This window comes from Cyanistes caeruleus, chromosome 1, assembly GCF_971803275.1.
Source record: "Cyanistes caeruleus chromosome 1, bCyaCae1.hap1.1, whole genome shotgun sequence".
Lineage (NCBI taxonomy): Eukaryota > Metazoa > Chordata > Aves > Passeriformes > Paridae > Cyanistes > Cyanistes caeruleus.
In genome coordinates this window covers 79,740,278-79,765,313 of record NC_141701.1, presented here as the reverse complement: position 1 = coordinate 79,765,313, position 25,036 = coordinate 79,740,278, and the positions used below count along the sequence as shown (strand labels likewise).

General features: G+C 37.7%; 1 long non-coding RNA gene across 1 annotated transcript; it reads left to right on the top strand.

Annotated features, from left to right (window-relative positions):
- The first annotated feature begins 3,388 nt into the window (after window positions 1–3,388).
- On the top strand, window positions 3,389–4,380 carry LOC111924421 (uncharacterized). The gene is made up of 3 exons (XR_002861629.2): window positions 3,389–3,498; window positions 3,848–3,954; window positions 4,201–4,380. It is a non-coding gene; the product is annotated as an uncharacterized LOC111924421 (long non-coding RNA).
- Window positions 4,381–25,036: the final 20,656 nt, after the last annotated feature.

Sequence of the window (25,036 nt, the reverse complement as noted above, 5' to 3'; positions counted from 1 at the left end):
ACCAGAGAATAACTAATAACTAACTTACCAGTGTTGTGGTAAGAACCCATCATAAACCTCCACAAGACAGGGCAATTGATGTGGCTTTTTGTACAGAACTATCAGAAGTTTCATGATTTCAGAACCTGGTTTTTATTTGAATTGTCAAACATACAATCATCTCCTGGGAAGAAAATACTGAGAGCAATTCAAGAGGTTTGTAGAACAGATAATTTCCCAAGGCAAGGGCTAGAGGACTTAACTACCCTAACGTGCTACTTGTCCTGGTGCTCACAAATTGGGACTTCACAACTATGGACTGATTGAATTCAACATCTAGAGGAGGGATCTGGGAAAACAAGCAGTATCATTTAGACTCTGGACTTTTGCCAGAGAGCAGTCTTCAGTTTACTTAAGGAATTACAAGGCAGAATACACTGAAGTAGAAAGGTGCCTATGATAGATGGCTTATACTATTTAAAGAGAGAGAGAAAAATAATGAGTAAACTAGTTCAGAGGTCAGGAAGACCAAGGATTTCCCCAGAAAGTTCCACCTGTTTATAAAGAGCTTCAAAAAACTGAAAAACATCCATGAACTAGAAAAAAAACAAGCTATAAACAGTAAAGAAGAACCATGAAACTATTCCTTGGACAAAATTGTTGTTTGGATATTTCTGCATGAAATTAGAAAAGCCAAAGATGTACTGAAGTTAAAATAAGAAAATGTCATGAAATGTAATGAGGAAGAAATGTTCAAGATAGGCATAGGAAAAGAAAATTCAAGGAAGAGATGGATCTGTTGCTAAACGGGAGGGAGAAGTTAATGGTGGATGATGTTGAAGAGGCTGAACAACTCCATGAACTTTTTTTCTGTTTTCAGAGATAGTCTGATCACAGAAGTGGGAAAGCAGCAAGTTAAGGATGCATTCATGTCCATGAGGCCAGATGGAATTCAATTGAAATTGGGGAAAAAGTATTCTGATGTGATTGTGAGGTCTGTGTGTAGCATCTACAAAAAAAACACATAGCAAAGGAAGATCTCATGTAATCAGAACTATGATGATATTGGACTCAGTTATCCCTAAGTAATGCAAAAGGGAGGATCCACAGACCTCCCTTTTATCTCAGTCAGTCAGCTATCCTTCATGTCCTGGAAAAATCCCAGACTATCTTCTCATGGAGCACATTTCCAGACTTGTAAATTAAAAAAAGACAATTTGGAAGATTTTATGTGGATTTACCAGGAAAAAAAATATTTGAAAAACTTTATTGCATTTTAGGCTGAAAAGATTGTGCAGATTTGTGCAGATGAGAAAGACTTGGTATCCTCTACTCCAGTAAGGCTTTTGTTCCCTGCTGTTTAAAAGAAATAAATATATTTTATTATCTATGTTTTTTTTTTCTTTTGATTTACTTTTCCATATACCATATAAACAATTGGTATATATAAACATATAAAAAAGCAGACTTGTGACAGAAGTAATAATTTTACTTTTCTTTCTTGGTTATTTCAACCTCAATTCCTTACTTTCAGGTAAAACATTTTTATTGCAGAAAAAAATATTTGCAGATATAATTAAATTGATAATTTGATATGTTCATAACTAACCACATATCACTCGTCAAATTAGGCACATTCTTATATATTTATGAATTATTAAAAAAATATTAGCTAATTTGTATAATGCTCTTGAAATTAATATTTTTTTAAAATAATTTCTGGTAATTAGCACTCTAGGTCCTCCAACTAAATTGTATTATACTACTACTGTCATTAAAGTCATTCTTTTCTGTTTGTAGGGTCAAAGCTTCAATCAATGCAGAAAAAATTATTAGACTGATCAAATTAATGTGCTGAGGACTCAAGGAACACTAAGATTCAATTAAGAAAATAACACTTCAAATAACATGACTGAAATAAATCACTTTTCTGTTTATTTAGAAATTAATGTTTTAATTCATTCTCTAAGAGTAAATTGTTGGGGGTTAGGTACTCTTCCTTTTATTGCTTCTCACTTATAGAATTTTCCCCATTAGTTGTAGGAAAACCTGACTGCTGCTACTTATTGGGTGCTTGAGAAAACAGAGAGTTTGTCTGGGCCCAGGGGGGAAGGGGGGCAGGAAAAAGGGAGGGCAGGGGCAGCTGGGGCTCCTCACTTCTTCAGCTTCAGAGCAGGACACTAGGAGCTGTTGTTACTTAGGGAAAAGAATTTGCCATAACCCAGATGGAGTTTTGCTGCAGTCTGCACCTGCAGGATCATGTCCAGAGAAGCTACAGTTACCAGGAACCAGCATGGAACACCAACGAGATGGGCTTCTGTTCATGGAACCATTCATTCAGCACAGGAACAAACTCAGATCCAGAGACAGAGAGCCCCAAACAGAGGCAGGGTGATGGGTTTTGAGGGACAGAACCAGGGTGGAGTTCAGGGTCAGGGACCACCAGGAACACAGCAAGGGAGAAACCCCAGGGTCTCAAACCCAGTCAGAACTCCCTGGGCTGACACCCAGGAGGGTCTGGGGTGGGGCAACTTCATCCAGGCTTCACTCGGCCCATCCCCCATAGCAGGAGGTCAAAATTCACACTGTCGGGGTTTACAGCCATGACTCTCACTTTAACAGTGCTTATCTAAAATTAAATCTTTGCCTTCCTTGAGGCACCTCACAACAGAGTTTCTCCTTCTTCCCTCTTTGTTGGTGGCCTCGCACCCCCTTTCCTCCCGGGATGTGTGGCAGTGCCAGGCACCGCCGTGGAGCTGCTGATCCACCTCAGCCACCGGCCCAGGATCTCTGCTCATCCCTGCTGATCCACCTCAGCCACCGGCCCAGGATCTCAGCTCATCCCTGCTGATCCACCTCAGCCACCGGCCCAGGATCTCAGCTCATCCCTGCTGATCCACCTCAGCCACCGGCCCAGGATCTCAGCTCATCCCTGCTGATCCACCTCAGCCACCGGCCCAGGATCTCAGCTCATCCCTGCTGATCCACCTCAGCCACTGGCCCAGGATCTCAGCTCATCCCTGCTGATACACCTCAGCCACCGGCCCAGGATCTCAGCTCATCCCTGCTGTTCCACCTCAGCCACCGGCCCAGGATCTCAGCTCATCCCTGCTGATCCACCTCAGGCACCGGCCCAGGATCTCAGCTCATCCCTGCTGATCCACCTCAGCCACCGGCCCAGGATCTCAGCTCATCCCTGCTGATCCACCTCAGCCACCAGCCCAGGATCTCAGCTCATCCCTGCTGATCCACCTCAGCCACTGGCCCAGGATCTCAGCTCATCCCTGCTGATCCACCTCATCCACCAGCCCAGGATCTCAGCTTGTCCCTGCTGATACACCGCAGCCACTGGCCCAGGATCTCAGCTCATCCCTGCTGATACACCTCAGCCACTGGCCCAGGATCTCAGCTCATCCCTGCTGATACACCTCAGCCACTGGCCCAGGATCTCAGCTCATTCCTGCTGTTCCAGCTGGGTGTTCCTCAGAGCCCTGCAGGAGCACCGGGACTGCCCGAGGGGTTTGTGAAACAAAGCCTCTCCTCCATCCCTTCCCGTCTCAGCCGAGAAAGCTGTCACGGGGTCCCAGGCTCTGTTTTCTTGCTAATGCTGTAGTTATTGTTGTTTGTTTGCCTTGTTATAAATACTAGTAAAGAACTGTTATTCCTATCCCCAGATCTCTGCCTGAGAGCCCCTTGATTTCAAAATTAAAATAATTCGGAAGGAGGGAGTCTACATTTTCATTCCAAGGGAGGCTCCTGCCCTCCCTAGCAGACACCTGTCTTTTGAGACATAAACCCATATGCTTTTAGAGTTAAATGTATAAAAGTTCTTAGATATATATATTTAATTTTTTTTGTTTTATCTTAGAAATGCAATTTCTCTAAGAAGCTTCCTGAATATAAATGAATGGAACTTTTCTGTCCCTGGAACTGAGCAACATGTATATTTGATTAGCCGATATGAAAGAATTAAAAGTAAGGAAATAATTTGTGATACTGCAATTAAGAGAACATTCAAGATTTAATAAAACAGTATGGAGAGGTGATGTTTCCCTAAAACATTCTTGTCTTATACATACCTGGGTGTATCTACTCAGAGCTGTTTGCTGATTTCAGGAGCAAATATACATCTGCATAATTGTTAGTCCTTTTTGTTCCCACTTTTTTTAATACACCTAAAAGAGTAAAACTTCAATTTTGTATTTCTTCCTTCACTAACAGATGTGTCCTGTAAGTTCCAGTCCTGTAATGTCCATTGAAGTGAATAGGTTTGCAGGAATTTTCCTGCCAACATAACTCAGAAGATATCATTTCTAGTGACATAAAATAAGGAACATAGCTGTATTTGAATTCTCTGTAAATTGTTAACCAATAATAAAAAAGAACAATTTAGTCTAGAAACCACTGAGGGTTTTATTTTCTTCACTGACTTAATTCCATAGTTTTATTTTTAATTGCTTTCAAAAGCAGAGTAGAAACATGGACTCATGTATTATAAACTTAGTTTTATTTAGTGCAATTTATTAATCTTTTCAATATTTTTTCCTAAACACACCTAGATTAATGAACTAAAGACTTGAAGGACTTTACACTCTGTGTAATAACAGAATAAAAAGAATGTGTGGTTTTTGTTTTTTTTTTTAGTATTAAGGCCTTTGCGTGATGTGATTTCCATTGATACATAACTTTTAGTACATTGAATGTGACAGCAGAAGAAGAAATAACAGACATGATCCTCCCTTAGTCCAGGGAGCAAAACAAGCAAAACAATCCAAGACGTGAAGATATAACTACAGTATGTGACAGATCAAAAGAATCAGAAAGGACAAGTGTCTCATTTCAGACTAGCAAGCAGCAATGACAAGAAATACTCTTAACTTCTACAATTAGCTAAACTCAGGCATGTTCCAGCTCACTGTTCTCATATTCCTGTAATCCCACTAAACAGTTTAAGATAAACAGCTGGATAGCTGCATACCCTTCTGTCCATGTCTGAGGTTGTTTAAGCTGTGATTCATTGCAATACTTCATCCATCTTTATGTCATTTCAAATTCTGAGGTAAACATGAAAGAAATTCCCAGTGGGAAGTTGATGACTGCAGCAATGACTGGGTAGAGCTATCTATTCCATATGTGCTAAAGTTGATTAAGTTTCTATTCCTTGAGCTGGCATCTTAAAATGTGGATTACTATAAATGGTATATTGCTACTTAAGTTCCTGCCACAAATACCATGAAAAAGTAATAAATTAGTTCAATATATTACCACTCTGTTGAACAGTTACTGCAGCCAGTAGGATCAGGCTCAGTACATCTATGATTCCACATAGAACAAAACTAGCTCAGGAACATGAGGGAAGAATGCATATTTGATCCTGACACTTTCACGCTCACAGCTATACTCTCAGCAAGCTAAATTTGAGGTATAAGATTATATGCCACTCCACCAGCAGGTATTTAAGAGTATTAATACGTCTGTATGTCATCAATCACTTGTACTCCTCCCAGGTGTTTAGGTCAACAGAGACCAGATGCTCTGTCAGGAGCTATGCCTTTTCTTTTCCAGTAGGAGCTGTGCTACTGCTTCCCACCGAGATGAGCAAGGCCAAGGACCAAAGCTCATGAGGTGGCTCATGGAGGGCACTGCTGGAGCCTCTCACAGCTCAGTCTCTCCTGGCCCCTGATCAACAGCTCCATTTGGGGCCCTGCTATGGTGCCTAGCTAGGATGGACTGAGTAATGTTGGGCAGGAGCATTGGACCTACTAACTCACTGCAGATACTGACAATAACATGGTATATATGTTTTGGGTTTTTTTTTATCACTGCCAGAAGCCTGTGGCTCTGCAGTGCCCTGCTTTTCAGGGTCTGGGACCTGTGGGGCCTCAGCCTGGGGCTGATCTGGGAGGATACCCTGTGTGTCTGGAGATGAACAACTCTCACCTCCCTGGGGTGAGCTGGGGCTGTGCAGTACCATCCATGGTAATGGTGTGAGCAGCCATGTCCTTGCTGAGTGACAAGCTCAGCCTTGAATATCCTTGTTTGGAGGATCTGAGGGAGTGGGTCTGGCAAGAGATAATGTATGTCATTTGATCCTCTACTGATATTTGACTTTCCTGAACTTCTCAAGCAGCGATTTAAACTAAACATCAATGTCATGGTGGATATCTGCAGCCAGCTCTGAGACAGTCTTGTCTCCAGATGTCAAATATCAGCTCTAACAGCTCTCAAGTTGTTCAACGCCAGAAGAGGGCACCTAGATTTTCAGTGCTCTGACAGCTTGTCAGTCACCAGCAGATCTTAGTGGATCTTGAAGTATGAAGGTGTTTGACTTATTCTCTAGTAAATAGACAGTTCCCCATAGAGTGACAGAAGCTACCACAGCCCCAAACCAGACCATGACTACACAGTCTCAATTTACTACAAAGAATTTCCCTCAGTAACCTTGCTATGATCTATGTCTTTTTCCTGGCCACTGACATATAATCAGGGAATCCAGGAGTTATTTTCTCCCTTTCTTTCTCAGTGCTTTTCCTCCAACCCTTCTGCCCAAATTCATCCCAAGAGAACTCATTACTTCTCAGGTAGAAGTGAAAAAAATATCTGTGCCAAGTCCCTTCATATTTTCTCGTCCAAAACATTAAATTACAGCTATGCCTGCATAGATGTTTTTTCAAGCCTGTTCCATGATCATTTACCCTACTCTCAAAGCTACCAGGACACCAACCAGCATCAGCGTGGGTACTCTGCTTCAACTGCTGTGCAGCTTTCACATTATGAGCCACTTGGCTTTTGAATTTTCTTAAACCATGAAGCGGTTTGGATTAGAAAGGACCTTAAAGGTCATCCAGTCCCAAGCCCCATCTCCCCATGGTCAGAGACAGGCTTCCACTAGACCAGACTGCTCAAAGTTCTATCCAACCTGTCCTTGAACACTTCCAGGGATACAGAACTGCTCTGGGAAACCTGTGCCAGTATCTTACCACCCTCACAGATACCTGTAGATGTTTCTTTCTTCTTCCTTATGGCTAATATCAACCTATGATCCTTCAGCTTAAGGGAATTACCCTTTGTATATCACTACATGCTCTTGTAAAAAGTCCACCCACAGCTTTCTTGTAAGCCCACTTTAGGTACTGGCAAGTTCTGTAAAGTCTTCCCAGAGCCTTCTCATCTCCAGGAGGTACAACCCCAGCTCAACCCCTTTCCCAGCATAGGAAAGGTGCTCCAGCACTCTGATCATCTTTGGTATCCCTCCTCTGGACTTGCTCCACATCTTTCTTATATTGGGGAACCCAAAGATGGTCACAGTCCTCCAGAAGGGTCAAGTGACATGAGTAGAGGGAGAGAATCACCTCCCCCAGCCTCCTAGTCATGCTCCTTTTCCATTAACATCCCAGGTCCACCTTCTCAGGGTTACTTTCAATCCATTCTTTGCCGAGCCTGTATCTGTGCTTGGGATTGCTCCAACCCATGCACAGGACTTTACACTTGGCCTTGTTGAACTTCATGGGGTTAGTACAGGCCTAATTCTCAAGTTCCCACTGGATGGCATCCCTTCCCTTCAGCATGTCAAACATATCACACAGTGTCTTTAGTCTGCAGCCATCTTCACCAGTTTGGCAAGCCTATTACCAAAGATGCTGTTCTCTTTCCTGACAGTGGACCCCATCAGCCCCCAGTGGACCAGATTTCTCAAAATTAATCCCATGACCTAACTTGCCTAACCTCTTGCTGTGGCACGAATCCTGCAACCATGATTTGCCAAACTTGACTGGCCATTTCAAACCCCTAACCAAAGAGAAATTTTAATTTTTTATCTGTCTGTGCACACCTGAGTACACATTCCACACACAGCAGTAATAGAGATTACTGATGTATGCAATAGACACAAGAAATAACTGAACCCTGAGCTCTGAAAAGATAAAATAATTGTTTGGTAATTTTTGAGCAGGTATAATAGTATTCTGAGGTGTTAGATGAACACAGTTTTCTGTTATTTTGATTTTCTTTTCCTAAAGAGAAAAATGTTTCCTTTAGTCTGTGGATACCAGCCGTTAATTGAAAGCAGCTCCTTGGAAATCACTAAGGATACACAATGCACAATACTAGATAAATGAAACAGTTTAGGGGAAAAGTTTTGGAGTGTTTACGAATTTATGAAAATACATTACCTCTTCAGGTCATATGGAACTGGAAGTTTAAAATATAGATATATAACAGACTCCATATATTTTCAGTAAATAAGTATTACAAAACAATAATGCATGAAATACATTTTTGTTCTCATGATAGGGAAGAAACTGACTGTAATGGTTTTTCCTCTGTTTACATTTTCTCTTCTTTCTGGAGTTACTGCTCAGAGGAATGGAACTGACTTCCCTGACAGAGTAACAATTTGGGTTTAAGAGGAACATGGCTAGTTTTCTGAAAAGTTTGTGTTTTGCAAGAATGTGTCACAATCTGAACAAAGGAGAAGGAAATTGTACTTTCTTTCACGTCTCCATCTTTTGCTTGCAACTCACACTGTTCTAAGGTTTTTGAGCTGCCAAGCTGTTTTAGTGAAAATCTGTCATGTTGAAAAGTCTTAAAAACAGACTTTAAAGGATCAAGTTATGAAAGAATACACCGCTTTTTCTCCTAACAGTGCTCTAGCATAAACTGAGTGTCGTTGCCTCAGGGTAGTAGAAGTATAATTCCTAAGGCATTCATATTTCATGTTAAGTACACATTGCTATGAGCTTTGTGATTCTACTCAGAAATAATTCCATTTATTTACAACCGTCTGTGCTGCCCTTCAGGAAGATGGGAAGGAAATCATCTTGCAGGCAAATCTGCTAAAAGCAGTGATGTAAAACTTTGAAAAACTTTTTTTATAATATTATGCACTCTTTGATAGTGAATATTAATTTATCGATATATATTTTAGTATTTTCATATTTAAAGGGTATTCGGAAAACATTTGTACTAAAAAGGTTTATGTTTGGAAAGAAAAGATTGTAAGTCTAGAAATGTATGTTATCATAATATTATCTGGCAGGAAATTAACATACTGCTTGGCTTCGTGATATCAATCTTTTCAATGCCAATTTGCAATTACATAATTGATGGCATACAAGCAACTTTATGAAGGTGTTAATGATGCACAGCAGACCAAATAAGCTACCCCCATATGTCAGGAAACAGTTCTAATAACTTCCTCGTACAAATATTCACTCCTATGAGTAATTCTTTTAGACCTCTTCTACAGGGAAAGGGGAAGCAGATACATGTTGACATGAAAAGAGTGCTTCCATCATCATTCACCATGACTTCTAACTTTGATCCAAAATCATAATTTCTTGTCTTGGGCTTTATGCTTGACTTTTGGTGCATTCATCCTGGTGCCAAATAAGGAGTCATGTGCCTTAGCATCATCATTCTGCCTTTGGAAAAAGGATTAACTTCTCCCATGACATTCAGAAAAACTGCACTTAGCAGCCTGTGTAGCTTGAACAATTTTCAGAAATCAGTGCTGATTCAGTGTTGAGATTATTTAACACATCATGCAATAAGGTATTGCTGCATAAAGAAATTGATTCATATGCTTATCAATTAGCTCCAATCCTATCTCCTTAAGTTAGAAAAAACAAATTATTTAGAAGTTTCTGTGATCTACAGCAAGAAGCTCAAATGTTTCTTTTGTTTTCCCTTACGGCATAACTGGAGTTGAATGGGAAGCATTTCTTGTACTATGTACACAGATTTCATTATAGTAACTTGAGTGTGTTACATGTCTATAGAATCCATTTGTCACCAGATTTAACAGGCCCTATCTAACTTTTATCTAGATGAATGCTTGCATGTAAAGTGGTCACTATAGAATAAGGCTTATGGAAGTAAGTGGAAGTCAGGAAGCACCATTTCGGGACTACTGAATTAGAATTACATTATATCATAAGCATTTAAAACCTGGTACTGCACTCACCAAATCTGGTATCATAATGAGATCATTCTTCCATTTAAAATATGTAGATTCTTCATGCAGATACGGAATAAAGAATAATGTTCTTTGGAAGAAATGTTGTTTCCAAACTCCAGTATCCAAAAGAAAAGAAACACCTTCCTCATGCATAGACTGATTCAATAGGATATTCATCTGAGGCTCAGTAAACTCCATTCCACAGCTTTGCAGGTCAGACAATGGGAAACCATAATGCAAGGGTTTGAATTATCACTCTTTCAAAGCGTATGTCATCCTGGTCTTTTGATTATGTGCTGCCTTGCAAGGGAGGAATTCAGCAGAGAGCTATTCTTTCCTTACACCTAACTTCTCAATTTCTTTTTTACCTCTAGGCTTCTGTCTATGGGCTAAGATCTTATCAAACATCCATCTGTGGAGGGCCTTTGGATGTCAAGAAAAAGAGAGCATAGCTAACTGGTGTGAGGAGTTATACTAAGTGCTACTGTAGACTTGACTGCTCTTGTACTTTTCTGCTGAGCATCTAACGCTATTCTTTGTAGATAAATGAGATGGACCTTTGGTCTGTCTCAGAACACTCGCATTCTTTGTCTTGCATTACATTTTTGAATATAAGAGACAAACCTAGATTTATATGTAACTTGTTGTTTAACAACATAATAAAATAAATAATAAATAAATAAATTAAATAAAATAAAAATGGTTAAATTTGGATGATTTTACTTGAAATATATAATTTATTCAAAATGTCAATGTAATAATGACCTGTAAATCAGAATTACAACATCATGATCTTTAGAGAGGAACTCTGGCAACTGTGTAATTAAATTCTCTTGATCAAAGTAGGATCAACTAAATCAGGTTGACCAAGACCACAAACAGTTAATTTTTAAATATTCCCCAAAATGGTGATTCTGCAACCTCCCTGGGTAACCTGTTTCAGTGTTTCACCACCCTCACATTAATTTTTTATACTTCTGTTTAAATGGAATTTCCTGTATTTCAGTTTAGGTCCTCTGCTGCTTTTGGTGTCACAGGGTAAACACAGAGGAAACACTGTCTGTGCTTCTTTATTCATTACTCTCTGAGGTTGGTCAGGCAAGGCAATTGTCCCACTCCACTCTGCACAGCTGCCCAAACCCTGTTGCTCTATGCATTTTCAGGTGTTTCAGAATAAGAAGCCTATAAAATAAGAGTGTGTCCAGAGGAGAGAGACAAGATGGCAAAATATCTTGAGGGCAAGACTTACAAGGTGTGACTTTTGTGGTTCAGTCTGGAGGATAGAAGGCTGAGGTACGACCTCATCGCATCAGTCTACAATTTCTTCAAGGGTGTCAGTAGATGGGAGGCTGCTGATTTCCTCTCTCTGGTGATCAGTGATAGGACATGAGTAAATGGAATGAAGCTGCACCAGGGAAAGCTCAGATTGGACATTTGTAAAAGGTTCTTCACAGTCACTCCTCATTCAAGCATTTCTTCATCCTTTGAGGACCCCCTCGATGATAACGCATCTGTATGGTGTATCACCAGCTCCTTCTAGTTTTGTGTCATTTGCTGAAGATCATTGGCACTCTGCCCCACTGTCCAGTTCTGTAATGAGGATGTTGAGCTGTATTAGACCCAGTGTAGACACTTTGGGTAGGCCTCTAGTGACTGAATTCCACTGGGCTGAACCTCAACAGGCTTGCAGGTGTGAACTGATAAAAAATATTTGAATCTGGCAGTTCAGCTGGTTTTCAGTCCACCTCTATGTCCATATATGTAGCTCATATTGCCTCAGTTTGTCTGTGATGGCTTTATGGAAAACAAAATTAAAAGACTTTCAGAATTCAAAATAAACAACATCCATTGCCCTCCTTTTGTCTACTAACCTAGTAATTTCATTGTAAGAGGCTACCAGGCCATTTAAGCATTATTTTCCTTTCATAAATCCATAGTCACTACTCTTAATCTCCTTGCTCTTCACACGTTTGGAACTGGCTTTGAAGAGGATTTGCTCCATGACCTTCCCAGGGATCAAGGACAGGTTGACTGACCCATAGTGTCTCAAATCTAAATATTTGCACAAAACAGAATAATGTAGTTGAAACCAGAACATTTAGATACTGCATGTTCTGCAAGAGTAGACAGTCATAAAGAGTCATAAAGAGAAGATAGATGAAAAGAGAATTTGGGAAACAAGACACAAAATTGACAAACATTAATTAGATATTGTAAATTATCCTCGTGATTCTAAAAATGGTGAGAAATATCTCATTGTTTGTGTTCTTAAGTGTTAATATTTTCTTAGGAGAGAATGACATTTTTTTAGTCTCATGAACATTTAGACAGAAGGAAGGGTCTAGAGATCCATGTCTATACAACTGGAGTTTGGTTTTCAGAAGCAAACCGTAATGCCTCTCCAGATTCGAGCAGGAGATGAAGTGAGACTCTCTTTATAGGTGGAAGCATGTATTTAAGCTGACTGTTGCTTCATTGAACTGCATCTTGAATAAATATTAGGGACTGACTTAGCATTTCTGGTATTTTCCTAAATTCTTATCTTATCTGTGAGAGACAGAATTAAAGAGATTAGAGGTTAATTTACAATACCAAAGCTTTTTACTATCATACGTTGCTGCACATTATAAAATGAGTTTTCTGATACAATTAGGACATTTTTTTTTCCTTCTGGAGCAAGGAAGTAATTGTTTAATGACCTTTGTTCCAGAAGGAGTAGACATACTTAATGTCTTGCTTATTACGTATTGGAGTTTCTGTATTTGAGGTGGGTATTTACATATAATCAATGCTTTTGCCTGCGTAGACTTTGTGTTGTTTAATAGCAAAGTTTAACAACAGAATCTTCTTTAAATCCAGTTGGTTGTTGGTATTTGCACTCTCATATCATACCACCTTTCATATTCTCTCTCTCCAGCTTAAAAACAGCACATATTTGAATTCAAATTGATCATATTAGCCCCTGAGAGATGCGTTAAAAATAAATTATATGCTTTATCTAGATAATTTTGTGAATTCTTTTGCACTGCTAACTGAAACAATATTAGGCCTGATTAAAAGGACAGAATGGAAAATGTGGCTGAGGAAGAAAGGGACATTACTAGCGTTCAGTCCCAAGTAATATCAATTGAAGCCAAATCCTGGGTTGTGCTGATTTACAAGGCAATTTTTTTTTCACAGTCTGTATACTCATAAAAAATTCTCATATTTCTGAGTATTTTCCTTAAACATATCAGTACTTACCAATCTTTATTAATAAGGATTGTCTGAAAACGGATGTCTAAACTAACTTTAATCTGTATGAATTAAGTTAAATAATAGTGATGATTCAAAATGTATATTGGTAATTAAGTCTTTTTTCATATAACACTATAGGTACACAAGCACTTTTATCCTCAAACTAGCCTTAGATCAAATTTGAGTGGAGGACTGTCATTTTCCTACTTGTTCTGCAAGCAAATATATTATGAATAAAATTCTATTTGACACAATTTCAAATAAAATATAGCAAAATATATTTTAAAGCAGAAGATAAATGATAAAAGAGTTATACTAACTAGTCCATACTAATAAATCCTTGTCTATTGTTTCTTTTTAAGGGTCTTGAATACATTGTGCAAACAAAGTAAAGGTTTTAAAAATGATGCAGTGATCTCTTAAAGAAATGAAATATGAAGATACTAAATTAGCTTTTTCAATCACTGATTGTCCAAATAACTTTAACTAGAGAAATGACATTGACACCTGTCAGGTACACAAAATAGAATAGCTATCCCAAGAAAGGATTTAATTTAGCATTTAGAAAAGGACATGTAATGTGAAAAAAATTTTGAAGATTGGGTGGAGGATGGGATGTTAAATGTTTTGTTTAATGCATAGTTAAGTCAGAATTTGCCAGTTTCAGCAAATTCTGGATACTCTTGTGTTTGCATCTATTCAGCATGGTAATCTTATGAGTGTATAATCAGCAAGTTGTTATTTGGTATGAGCATCATGTGGTTATACTGAAAGAGCTATTTTGTGGGAAAGAAAGCACATTTCACTTAACTGCAATTTCCCTCTATCAACAAAACCCACAATGCAGCTTTGTGCAGCAATAACAAGTACCAAACAGTGGGATCTTACAGTCTGTCAAATTGTTGTTAATTACAGAATGTTGTTAAAGGAAAACATACTATGCAGAGCAGAGTAAGCATAACAAAGGGACATTTATAGGCCAATACAGCTGTCATTGAAATAAGCAGGAATTTTGCTGTTAACTTCAATCCAAGTAGAATCAGCTTTTTTTTTAATTTAGCTGTGAACATAAAGTGGCAAGTCTTTTGCAAGCCATCTCTCTCCCTGACAGCTGAAATAATATGATTCTGTATTAAAGCATAGAAAATTCCTAGGTATGTGACGAATGCATGCCTTTCAGTGAAAGCACAAGTATGTTCTAGACATTCTTTCTTAGCTAAGAACGACATTCTTTTCCAAATTCGTGGCTTCTTGTCCCCAAACTGATCCTGTCATGAGGATCAAATCTCAGTCCATGTTACCAGAACACTTAACAATTCATGATAATTGCTGAGTATACCATTTGATGTGAAAATATTGCTCTCAGAAAAGCAGTGTTCAGAACCTGCTCACTTATACAAAGTTATCACATATAGAGAAGATTTAGAAATAAGAATATTAAAAAAATACCTAAATGTCTCATTGCAGCATTTGCATAATATCACAAGAAAATGAAAGGTATTAATTTATACCTGAAAACTTCATTCCTTTCTCAGCAGTCAGCCAACAATTTCTCTCTCAGGTTGTTCATCCTTCAGCTGAATCTGTTCTGCATGTTGCAGAGAACTACTTGTTTTGGTTCCAAAGCTTATTTAGGCTCCTGTTTTATTGACTGTATTATATAATGCAAATGGAATATCAACAGTTACCTTTCAAGACATCATAACCGTCCTTGAAGTTTCAAAGCAGAAATTGAGACATGTTTTCTCTCTTGTTTACCTGCTAACTTATTCAATGACTTTATATTCTGACCTTCATCATAATGGAGACTGCTGACAGAGTATTCTTAAACTTCTTCTGGAATGATATCTCAGAAGATTAAAGAGGAACCCTGAAATGCCAGTTATTTTTCCTTTGTTTATGTCTTCTATCACCAAAGTAACCAAATTGTAGTCATAAATTTCTGCCATGACATTTTACGAACCACACATACTTTAGAAGCATTCCAGTATCTGATGTAATTATTTATTTTTTGTTCCTTTCTTCTTCAGTTGTATGAATTGCAATAAAAACCATTTCATGGTTCTGTGAATCTGTGATAGAAATTTAAAGCAGTATATAAAACACCATTTCTGATAGTCTGCATTTCAGTGTATTTTGATTTCTGTAAGGACCCCACATTGCATAGTAAGGGAGCAAGTAACTTGTTAAGTATATATGGCAAAAATGTTCTCTTTGAGATATTTTAGAAATAGAACTGCTTATTAATGAGTGAGATTGATTACAGCAATTAATAATTTAATTAATAGAAGACTAGTTTAAAATTAATGATTTTGTTAATAGAATTTTGTTCAAATTGTACTTTGAAGAGATAACCTAATTCTTCCACCAATATCATGATTACATAAATAAGTATTAAGTAAGGAAAAAAAATCTTCCTGGGTAACATGTTGCTTTGAATCATAGTGAAATGAAAAGGGAAACATTTTCCTTCATTTTACTGGAGAGTACCACTACCTCTCTAATTCCTAAATCAGATTAGAAATAATAATTTTCATAAGAAAGAATATGCTCAAAGGAATTCTTCTTTGATGCATATGTTTTTACATCAAGGAGGGAAGGATTACATTAGACTAAGTTTATTGAACAAGACTGAAATAATTTCTTATAATTATATACCAAATTTCTGAGTTTATTTATTAAAAAGCCTTCTTTAAAATATGAAGTTAAGCTTCATATTTTATTCAATATGGGTATTGAGAAAACTGATTTCTTTTTGCAACCTAGAGTGACATATGCTTAAATTATGATTTTATGTATTTGTTGGTGTTTGTTTTGTTTGCTCTGTTTTTTTATCTATATCATGTTAATAGGATTAAAAAGATATTTTTTCCTTTTTGAAATTTTGTTCTACTTTTCAGAGTGCTTGCATCTTTCATCACTTTGGAAGACACCCTAATTTCTAACTTCTTCGGTTTAATTTTGCAATTGCTTCCACTGGAAAAGGCACCTTTCTCCAGACACCACATATTACTCCATGAATCCAACATTTGGGTTTCCAGAAACCTCTGACATAAGTCTGGCTAAAATTGCTACATGAAATATTGCTGCCTATTTGGCAGCAATACCTCTGAAAATATCAAATGAGCTTCTGTAAGCAGAAAGAGAGAAATAATAGAAAAATGGCTAAATGTCAAGAGAACAACCAGAAGATTGTGAGCACTGGGAACATTAAATGCACCCTGGGCAGTGAACAAATAAGCAAATGATAGATACAGAATTGTGCCTGAAAGTACTCTACTGAAGTACCTTGAGAAATGTTTTTGGGAAAGGCTTGGGAAAAAATAGGGAGCATTATTTCCTCTCACAGTGAAAGAGCAATGTGTGTGTGTGTGTGTGTGTGTGTGTGTGCATGAAATAGTGTGTGTGTGAAATAATACTTCAGATTTTACACATGGAGCTAGAGTTTTAATGTAAATATTTATTTTATTATGCAATGTTATCACCAATCAGACATGTAGGTATAATCCATTCAGTTTTGAGAAAGATCAAAATACCGTAGTCCTAAGGTTTATAGGGTTTTAACAGAACATGACAGACATCTGTGTAGCTACACAGAAGTGTAGCTGGGTACTGCAATCAACCAGATGAGTTCTCTATTGACCAGCAGTTTCTTAGATGAAATGATTTAGTCTACCTTTAAAGGATTTGGACTCATGGGACTCCTTTATTACTCATCCTTCTTTGCTAAATTTCAGGTGAATTCAAAGATCACAACTGTTTGCACAGATGGATAATTATGCTGCTTTGACTGTCTAATTGCTTATATCAGAAGATCAGTAGGAAGCTTTTAAGTATGAGCATGGGGATGATCACATGGTTCAACCTTTCTAAAAGGCCTCTTAAGAGGAAGATGACTGTCATCTGGTTTGAACAGTAACCAGGCAAGTAGAAAAAAACTTTTGAACCAAAGGAGTCAGCCCACAAAAAGGAAGCATAAAAGAGGAAAAGAAATGGAAACAGTGAGACTTCAGAGTGAAAACAGCAGCCCTGGCAACAGCCATCCCCTTGTTTGTCACTCATGGCAGTCACCCTATGAGCATTGCAGCTTGTCTGAGGGCTGATGATGCACGCTCTGTGAAGCACCAGGAACAGCCTGCACGCAGCTAGAGTAGAGAGTGTGGGGGACAGCAAGCAGAGACTCTCATCTTGGTGTGTCCATGAGGACTTGTGGAGCTCCCCCTTTCTGGTGAGAAAATGGTAGTAAGCATCAGGGAAACACACAGCAGGATCACCTCCATCTGTCAAGGATGGGTGTGTACTCAAGGAATCTGAGCTATCCCAAAGTGAACAGGCCATGCTGGTACCCCAAATGTTGCTTCATCAATATCACAGGATATCTTGGATTGGAATGGACCTTAAAGATCATCTAGCTTCAACCCCACTGCCACATGCAGAGATACTTTCCACTAGACTTTCCACTAGACTAGAGCACTTGCAGGGATGGGGCATCCACCACTTCTTTCAATGACCCGTTCCAGTGCCTCACCACCCTCACAGTAAATGATTTTGCAAGGGATTAGAACTGTGTGGGGTTAGAGATCCAAATATGCTTAAAATTTGTAGCTGTATTAACATTTTGTAAGTTTCCAAATAAGACTGTCTATCTACTGAACTTTTTATACTCCAGCATGTAGAGTTCAGTGATTGCCAGTTAATTATGTGTTAATAAATCAACAAACCACTTCTGTCCTGAACTGAGCAGGTTTTTCTCTGATATACTGACAAACTGCTACATTCTAACCACCAAATGCGATCATTACAGCATTTGTAGGTACTCTAGTGCACATTCTGACAGGTGAAACAACATCTATTTCCTGAATTTATTTTTATGTGTGCAATTTTTCATAAGTTTTCATCTACAGAGTTTCAATAACCAAAGGAGAGACTTATGGTACTGGACCTGAAATTTGGGCCTGAATTCCCAAAGGCTATATTCTAACCCCTAGCAAACCTCAATACACCCCTAAGAGAGAGTTCTATTGAGAGAAGGAAATACTATGACTCCACTGAAATATTATCAAGAGAAAGAGATACTGATATGAAAGCTAAGTAATTATCATCAAGAATCTTCAGACACTACAAGAAAAAATAAAGAAACCCAGAAGACTTCAATGTTTTTTTCAGCTGTGAACACCTCTGCTACAACCAAAACAATACATTACCTTTTACTCATATTTCTTACTGAAATTTTAACAGTACAAGATTTTGAGGAACAAATGGAACTGGAGACTCACTTCCCTTCCTCATGATGCTATCCAGCAGCACTTTCTTGTTTTAATGCTTTGAGAATGATTGGAACAGGGTGTAACAAAGATAAATAACTACCACTTCAGAAGACTCTGTTCCGTCTTCATGGCTTCACTGCAGTTAGTAAAATAGTTAATTAATAATAAATAATAATAATCTCTTTTCGCTAAATTTCATAACTCTTTCTGGAAATACATTATTAGCAAACTCATTAGAGTTTACAGGTTTGTTTTCTGCAGAAAACTGCATAATTACAGAACATCTGACAATCCAATACAAAGCCATTTTATTAGTAGTTTTGCTGTGTATGTATCTTGCTATGAGAAACAAGAAATTGCTATGGAAAACTTATGAAGTCCTGTAGACACCCTGACATAGATACATTCAGATGATGACAGTGAAGGTGACTTTCAGATGGATCCTTTTGCTTCTACCCTAGGCTGTTTGACTTTGCTCAGGAAATGACTCATTTAAGGATTTTTTCAAATGAGCACGATATGGACTATTCACTTAAGAGCTGGATCACTTAAGAACTTGATCCTTGTGTGTCCCTTCTAACTTAGAATATTCTCAGAAATAAAAATAAAAAAAAACTACTTAAATTTCAGCTATGACAAAATAAATTTTCCTTACCTTTTGTGCAAATTGACAAACAGTGAAGTTTTAAATGTGTTCATAAGAAAAAATATTTCTATATACATAAAGCACAGGCTTTATCCTCACTGTATAAAACTTTTGAAAAAATCTGATTCAGTGTTTGAAGGCCTTTTTCCTACTTGTTATGAAAGATATATTGCACTCTCTTTTGTTCTTTCTGGCCCTAAATGAAATTAGATAACTAAATTTAAAACACATGTCCACCAGTACAGTAAATTTTCTCAGTACCTTCCAATTCCAGTTCTCATCATCATGTTTGGTTACCTTTTTCTTTAGCAAAATAATTTTACAAATATAGATATTGATATAATACAAAGAGTGTATATATATATATATATATATACATATATATATACACACAGTAACTAAATTTTAAATTTTAATTTAATTTTAATTTAAATTTTAAAACTAAATCAGTTTTATCATAATAGTATGAATAAGTGAAACATGAAAATAATAAATATCTTGATATACATTGTGTTTAAGTCAACCATGTCTTGCTGGAAGGACATCTAAACTAAAGCATGATTGGGATAGATCATCAATTTCATTTCTGATCAAAATAGCTGTCATGAAAGCAAAGAAATTAGTTCAGTTAATAGTAGATAAGTAAATAAACCATCTATTTATTGGTTTGGAACAAAAGGCTGTTCAAGAATTAGTTGGGACATCATGCTCTTGAAATTAATAGAATTATAGAATAATAAATATTATAGAAATAACAGATTAAAGGATTTCTTCTCAGAAGTGTGTTTTAAATGCAAAATCATGAAACCACATTCTAGAGAAGATCCTATTTTTTCTAACTCAGCTCATCCTGGCTCATCATTATGATATTTTTAGTATCAAACTGTAGCAGGCAGTCATGAGTCTGAGAGCTCAAGTGATAGGTAGAAACAGATAGAAAAGTTAAGTCTCAGGAGTCTGTATCAATGGAAGTTAAAATGGGATATGCTGACAGAACTGGTTTGATTTAAAAAATTAGATTTACCATAAATTCTGATCTCCTTTGGAGATCACGTGCCAGGTCCTGCACCTGGAGAGGAATAACCCCATGCATCCAGTCAGGCTCAGGGATGACCTGCTGGGGAGCAGCTCTGCAGAAAAGGACCAGGGGTCCTGGTGAGCAACAACCTGTCCATGAGCCAGCAGTGTGTCCTTGTGGCCAAAATGGCCAATGGGATCCTGAGGTACATTAGGTCAAGAGAAGTGATCCTGCCCCTCTGCTCAGCCCTGTTGAGATGATATTTGGAGTAGTCTGTCCAGTTCTGGACTACCCAGTACAAGAGAGACAAAAGCAGCTCCTGGAACAGGTACAGCAGAAGATAACAAAGATAATTAAGGGACTGCAGTATGTCTCAAGAGAAAACTGTGAGGGCTGGGCCTGCCTAGCCTGGTTTAAAAATTATTGAGATGACACTCAGTCATCCCTTCCAGCCTTAATATCCTAATTCTCTGATTCTGTGAAAAGAACAAACTCATGTACTCATTTAAAAGCAGACTACATCTTATTCATTTAGTAAAAACAGGTTGAAAAAACCCAGTTCTCTCAGCTTTCCCTCACATGCCAGGCTGCCCAGCCCTTTGATCATTTTTGTGGCCCTTCTCTGGACCTTTGGCAGCCTGTCTACATCTTCTTTGCATAGTGGGGTCCAAAACTGAACACAGTATTACAGGTGTGGCCTAACAAGCACAAGTCAGGTAGAATGACTTTTTTATCTCTTCTGGTGATGTCCTTGATGAGGCAAACCAGAATCCCACTGGATTTCTTTTCTGCAGCAGCACGCTGTTCACTCATAAATTTGTTGTCTACCAGGACTCCCAGGTCCCTTTCCACAGAGATGCTCCCCAGCTGTGCTTTACTCCTGGACTGTGTTTCCATATGTGCAAGACCTTACACTTGTCCTTGCTGAACTTCATAAGGTTCTCGTTAGCCCAGTCTTCCAGTCTATCCAAGTATTCCTGCAGCTAGGTCTCCCTTCTTCACTCCATTTGGTATCACTGAAGTTTCATCAGGATCCACTTGATCCTATCTTCCAGGCTAGTTGTGAAGATATTAAACAATATTGGGCCCAATATCGACCTCTGGGATACCATTTGTAAGAGGTTACCTGTTCAAAAAGGACCTGTTTACCATTCCCCTCTGGATTTGTCTGGTCAGTCTGTTTCCCACCCACTGGTCTAAACTGCAATGCATCTATCGCTTTCCCTGCATGAGCAGAGAAGGTTACTTTGTGTTAGAGGATGATCAAGAGTTTCATTCACAATTTGCCCTTGGTGAATCCATGCTGGCGTTTCCTGATCACCTACTTAATCTGACTTGTGATAGCCCCCCAGAGGATTCATTCTGTAACTTTCCCAGGGACAGAAATTTCATGACTGATGGGCCCAAAATTTCCTGGATCTTCATTTAAGCCCTTTTTGTAGACAGGGGTGATAGTATTCTTCTTTCAGTCTTTTGGAACATCCTTTGATCCCCATAGCTTCTAAATTATTATGGAGAATAATCTCAAAAGAATGTCAGATAGCTCTCTTTGCACTCTTGGATGGACATTTTAGGTCCCATTAACTTATAGGGGTCAATCTCCTGTGACAGCTCACACATCAACACCTCCTTCGCTGGCAGTGGTTCTGCATTTGAATCAAGCTGGATTTTTGTTCCCAAAGCTGGGAGCCCAGCAGTGCTGGTAAAAGTGGGGGTGAAGAAGGTATTGGGAACTTCTGCCTTTAAAGTGATGATGTGACTAATTCACACCCTCTGTTTAACAGATAGCTTCCTACCAATATTTGATACAATATTATTCTTACTGTGCATTGTGTTCTCTGTTTATTTTGTCACTGTAGTGGAAGAATCATCACATAAGTCAGTCTACTGAGAGAAATAACTCATTTGTCAGAATGTCAACGGTTCAACGGTTGGAGTGAGGACAGAAATATCTATGAGAATTGCAGACATTAGAACAAGAGAAATCACAGTTTTGTAGTGAACCAATTACAGTAAAGACACTTGAGGTATTACCTGAGCTCGGCAAGTACACAGTGAAGAAGTATTTAAAATACACAGTATGAATATCAATTTCCTTAGGTACACAAAACCGGTTTTCTAAATTTAATCTGATCGTTCATATTCTGTATAGCAATAGTCATTTACTGGAACAAAGATGGACATAGGGCCAGCCTCTGCTCTCTAGTGTAAAACAAGGACACTATTCAAGAGGCCAAAATCCTGCTGGCAGCGATTATGATAGCAAGATACAAGACAGCTGATAGCAAAAATATTAGAAATGCTTATTTAAAATTTTCCAGCTTCTGACAAATTATGTCAAAACAGCATAATTGGTAGTTGAATTATGCAGCTGCAATTTACCACTATCACAGAAACTGGTGGGGCTTTTGTCCCACTTTATACACAATAAACAAATCACACTTTATCAGACTTATCATATATACTCCTTCAGAAAGTGCCATTTACAGAAATATTGAGAGTGACCTCTTCTTTGTGTGGAGGTCCTGAATCACATAAACCAGATATTGCTGAAGTGTGAGAGCAGTGTAATTTCATTCTGCTCCCTACACTGTGAAATATAGAACCACTGGTGTCATGAAATCGAAGAAATATAAAAATGAAAGTTCTTACTGATAGAAGCATGTGCAGTCTATATTAAATTAAGAAGGATGGAAACAGATCTGTGACTTTTGAAGTACATGAAAAACTACAGCACCACCAAAGCCACCAGCAGGTCAAGGGTGTAAATGGAAATAACTACTTTAGGGACAGACTGTTCAGGACCTATATTGAAAACCTGTGTGTCGCATATTTTCACAAAATCAATTTATTTCCAGCAGCTTGGGAGCTTTAGGGTTTATAAAATATAGTTATAGCTCAACTGTCAGCAAAGAACAAGGTTTCTGAAGGTAGGAGAGCTATTGAAGGTTGTGCCCCTTGAAGATAAGCAAAGAAACAAATAAAGAAAACTCAAAATTATTTCCTTCCATACAAGTCTAATGTCTGTTTTGTGATATTTACCTCTTGAAAATAAATGGTTCTATTTTTATATATGTTCATGTTTATTTATAAATATTTGTGTGAATATGTGCACATGTGCCATACAAAGCACATACACTTCTGTGGTCATACAGAGAAAAATATTGGTATGGTTCAATGAAAAATATTTACTTACTGTTCACAAGTGTTTTTTAGAGAAGAGTCTAATATGATTGATAATATTTTGCAGAAGCCTAGTTGTACCTAATATGTTTTGATATTTTACATTTCTTTAAAATTAATTGTTAATAAATTCAAATTTATCTGAAAACAATTTAAACTTAAAATTAGATTAAATGAAATTATTTTAAAAAAGGATATGTTAAGTCTTGCACAGTTGAAATTGCATATAAATTAGCAAACAGTATTGTGTGATATATATTGTTACGGAGGCACAGTCATCAATTAAGCACTACGGAGTCACTCACTCATTGAAAACATGCAAAGATATATTCATGGCTAGGCTAAAGATGTCTATCACTATTTCTTAACACCTGCTTTGACTCAAAAGACTGAATCTGGTAGGAAATACTGACTATGATTTGTGCAGGTTTTGTTTTATTAGACTGGCTAATCTCCCTATTCAGCGTTTTTAAAGTCCCATGGTATAACGTAATCTAAATTTTGTAGCTTGAGACAAAACTCACTGCCCAAATCAGTGCCATTTGTGCACTCAGTGAAAAAAAAACCATGAAAAAAGTTTGTGAATATGCTCACTCTTACTCTCTAAAAGCCAGTTAGAATGCTGTCTATTACTTCATCACATATATCTACTCTCTTGCAGTGTGTATTTTTTTTTTTTTTTTAATAGGGAGAGATCAAGGGATAGTCTTGCTGCAGCCTGGTAACGCAAAGGTCTGTATAATTAGAACCTTCAGAAGGAAGAAGTTGCCAAACAACTCTTTGCCTTTGATGGTCTCTTAGGGCTGTCTGCAGAAAATGGAAATAGCTTTTAGATGCAAGATTTGGGGCACAGTGCAGCAGCTGAATTGAAGGTCTCAAAAATAGCTTATAAAGCCCTCTTTATGCCTGCTTCTTGTCTGCCTTGCTTGCTTCCTCTTAACTGTTCAAAACATTTAGCAGTTAAAGAAGGCAGTCAATAAGTGCAGACATAAAGACTCAGAGGCGGTAGAAGTGTTCTCATGTACTGGCAGAGACTGGGATGGATTTATTTACTCTTCAATGGTCCTTCACATCAGGCAAATCAGAGAATCTAATAATAGTTTCATTCCAGACTATGCTATATTCTGTTTGAGCATTATATTTTCAAGGAAAAGTGTCAGGAAACCCTGCCATTTATAGCCTAGTGTATACTCAGTTTCTACTGTTTTCCAGAGTGGGACAGGAAATTGAAAACAGGGCCAGAAAATATCTTGCATCGATACAGTATGTCTGCAAGTGCCAGGAAAGCAGAGAACTTACTTGTTTCTGCAGTACATATTTACACTTATATAAACTTTTTGAAATAGCCTCTCTAACCCTTAATATTACCTGAATCACATAAAATATGTATTTCTATAGGTGTTGTGCTTGAGAAATCCAATTTATATGTAATAAATATTTATATGTATTCAACTACATGCATGCACACGTGTGCATACATCATGTGCTTGTTAAAAACTTTCTTACATGTAATATTGACTTGAATATTAATTCATAAATGGGATTCAATCTTACCTACTATCAAAATAAAGGATGTAATCTCCTCACCTGCAATTAATTTAAAGGAAAATGACAATTAATAAAAGGTGCAAGGTAAACCAGACTACTGTGATTAAATCAGGAGTATTTTCTCCCAGAAAGCTTGTGTTCAGAGAAGTAAGAGTGTTTTCTACTTCCTGCACCTATTTTGTGAAGTTTCGCTCATTTTA